This window comes from Citrus sinensis, chromosome 1, assembly GCF_022201045.2.
Source record: "Citrus sinensis cultivar Valencia sweet orange chromosome 1, DVS_A1.0, whole genome shotgun sequence".
In the NCBI taxonomy this organism is placed as follows: Eukaryota; Viridiplantae; Streptophyta; class Magnoliopsida; order Sapindales; family Rutaceae; genus Citrus; species Citrus sinensis.
Window position 1 is genome coordinate 16,057,422 of NC_068556.1, and position 3,787 is coordinate 16,061,208.

Here is a 3,787-nt window from a genome sequence, read left to right on the forward strand (position 1 = left end):
CCTAATGCATGAAATATCATATCCTTTTTCATTTTGAACTTTCTTACGAAATACTTTAAAAGATTCAAAAACATCATCTTTATTTTCTAAAAATAATACCCATGTGTATCTAGAAAAATCATTAACTATTACAAAAGCATAGTATTTTCCACTTAAGCTAGCATACCTTGAGGGTCCAAATAAATCTATGTGAAGAAGTTGAAGAGGTTTAGAAGTAGAAATATGGTTTTTGCTTTTAAAGGAGGTTTTTATTTGTTTACTAAATTGGCATGCTTCGCAAATTTTAGCTTTTTGAAAACCGATTTTTGGAAAACCTTTAACTAAATCATTTTTGAAAATTTTTGAAATCAAATCCATGCTTGCATGTCCTAGTCTTCTATGCCATAACCAACCATCATCATGTAATGCGAAAAAATATTTATCATGTGTAGACGCACAATCTATATCAATGGTATAAACATTAACACATCTATTTCCTACAAACAATATTTTGTCATCATATGCATTTTCAATAATACATCTATTCTTATTAAAAACAACTTTATAACCTTTATCACACAATTGACTGATGCTAAGCAAATTATGTTTCAAGTTTTCAACTAAGCATACATTTTCAATAAGAGTAGAAGATACATTACCGACATTTTTGATACCAATGATTTTTCCTTTTGAGTTATCTCCAAATGATACATTTCCACAATTTTCAATCTTGGTAAAACTTGAAAACCAAGAGTAATTCCCTGTCATATATCTTGAACATCCACTATCCAAGTACCACTTATTTTTCTTTTTCTTTGATCCCTGCAAAAAACGTTTCTAAGTTTTAGGTATCCAAAACTTCTTGGGTCCTTGTATGTTAGCAATGGTTCTTTTTGTTAGCCTATATGGCTATAAATATTGATTTTGATGATAACAAACCACATGTATTTATTAAGTAAAGATTTATGAATTGTGCTTTTATAATAAGAAAATGATGTTATGGAATTAAAGCTTTTTGAACTAAAATGAAAGTAATTTTAAAATCTTTGATAGTATTTTAAATTTCGGATTTGGACCTATTTGAAACTATTTAAATGTTTTTAGGTCATTCTGTAATTTCACAAAGTTTGGGCGAAGTCATAATTTCAGAAAGTTATGGGATTGAGAAAGCATTATCTAAAATTCTAAAATTGGACCTATTTGCAAACGTTTATAACGTTTTGGGCCATACTACAGTTTTATAAAGTTTTGGGGTCAAATTAAAAATATTGGAAAATTTTCACTGTAGCAGGTTACTGTAGCAAGCGGCTTACCGGATTCAGAAAACCAAAAATTCAGATTCAGGGCAGTAAGCATCCAAAACGAAAACGGCTTACCGGATTCCTGAATCCGGCAAACCGGTTAGGCAAAATTTTGAATTTTGCCTTAACGGTAACATAAATTCGGTTTACCGGATTCCATAAAACGGCAAACCGGATAGCCCAGAATGTGAGTAACGGCTAGTTTTCGAGCTCAAGCTAACTCATTTTGAATCTCTCCAACAAGCAAAAACAAAAAGCACACGTGATATCTTGAGCCTTCAACTTGTAAAACACAATTCATTGAATCATTCATTGTTCTTCATCTTTGAATATCTACTCATTGAGTGAGTTTCATTGTATCTTTCATTTCTTCAATTCATTTGTAAGAGTTTGAGTGTGTGAGACACTTGAGTGAAGAGATTGAGAGATAATCTCTTGGTTGTAAAGGTTTATTGACATCTCGAAGTCAATTGTAATTGTTGAAGCCTTGGAAAGGCTTGGATAGTGAAATCCTCGAGCTTGGATCGCTTGGAGGTGTGGACGTAGGCGGGGATTGCCGAACCACGTAAAAAATTCGTGTGTTTGTTTCTCTTCTCCCTTACTCTTTAATTATTGTGCTATTATTGAACTTTTTGTTTTCAATTATTGTTAAGACTTTAGATTGCTTGTTGTGTGGATTTGTTAGGATAATTTTTAAAAATCCAATTCACCCCCCCTCTTGGGTTGCACACTTATATTTCATTTGGTATCAGAGCAAGGTGCTCTTATTTAGATTTAACCATCTAGAGCTAAAGATCAATGGCAACTCAAAATGATTCCACATTTAGGAAATGGCAGTCCACCACTAGACCACCTTACTTTGATGGAAACGATTACCCATATTGGAAAACTAGGATGAGAATTTACTTGCAAGCCTTAGATTATGAGATTTGGGAAATCGTTAATGATGGTCTTTTCATGCCCTTGACTAAAAATGAAGTCGGAGAAGATATTCCAAAACCTTCACGGGATTGGAATGAATTCGAAAAGAGAAAAGCTTCTCTAAATTCCAAGGCCATGAATGCCTTGTTTTGTGCACTAGATAAGAAAGAGTTTCATAGAGTGTCTAGTTGTGAAAGTGCTAATGAGATTTGGCACAAACTTGAGGTTGTCTATGAAGGCACGAACCAAGTGAAAGAATCTAAAATAAGTAGGTACACTCGACAATATGAATTGTTCCAAATGAAACAAAATGAAAATGTGTACTCTATGTATACTAGATTCACGGACATAGTGAACACTCTAGGAGCCCTAGGAAAGACTTTTTCAAATAGCGAAAAAGTCAAGAAAATCATTAGGTCTCTGCCTAAGAAATGGAGACCAAAAAGGACTGCCATTGAGGAAGCCAAGGATTTAAATGTGTTACCTATTGATGATTTAATTGGCTCTCTTATTTCATATGAAGAAGATTTGGCAGCTGAAAAAGGGCATGAGGAAAAGAAGAAGAACATTGCTCTCAAGGCTTCAAAACGTGAGAGTGATGAGGAAAGCGAAATGGATGATGAGGAGCTGGCTATGTTAGCTAGAAGATTCAGAAAATTTTACAAGAAGAATAATTAGCAGAGAAAGTTCAGAGGCTACAAGAATAAGAAGGAGAAGAAGGAGCCAATCACTTGTTATGAATGCAAGAAGCCCGGACACATACGACCGGAATGTCCTCTTCTCAATAAATTCAAGAAGAAGGCTATGCTGGCCACATGGGATGATAGCAATGAGGAAACAAGTGATGAGGATGAATAAGAAGAAATGACAAACTTAGCTCTCATGGCCATTGGGGAAGAATCATGTGATGAACTTGATGAGGGCTCAAAGAAGAAGAAGAATAAGTGGTACTTGGACAGCGGTTGTTCAAGACACATGACAGGAAATTATTCTTGGTTCTCAAGCTTTACTAAGATTGAAAATGATGGAGATGTATCATTTGGGGATAATTCAAAAGGAAAAATCATTGGGATTGGAAATGTCGGTAATGTATCCTCTACTCTCATTGAGAATGTGTGTTTGGTTGAAAACTTGAAACACTATTTGCTTAGTATTAGTCAATTATGTGATAAAGGATATAGAGTTATCTTTGATGAATCAAAGTGTGTTATTGAGAATGCATGTGATGGGAAAGTCTTGTTTGTAGGAAATAGATGTGTTAATGTCTATACCATTAATATAGATTGTGCATCTATACATGAAAAATGTCTCTCCGCATTGCATGATGATGGTTGGTTGTGGCATAGAAGATTAGGTCATGCAAGCATGGATTTGATTTCAAAAATCGTGAAAAATGATTTAGTAAAAGGTCTTCCAAAAATCAATTTTCAAAAAGATAGAACTTGTGAAGCATGCCAATTTGGAAAACAAATCAAAACTTCCTTCAAAAGCAAGAATTGTGTCTCTACTTCAAAACCACTTCAATTGCTTCATATAGATTTGTTTGGACCTTCAAGATATACTAGTTTAAGTGGCAAATATTATGC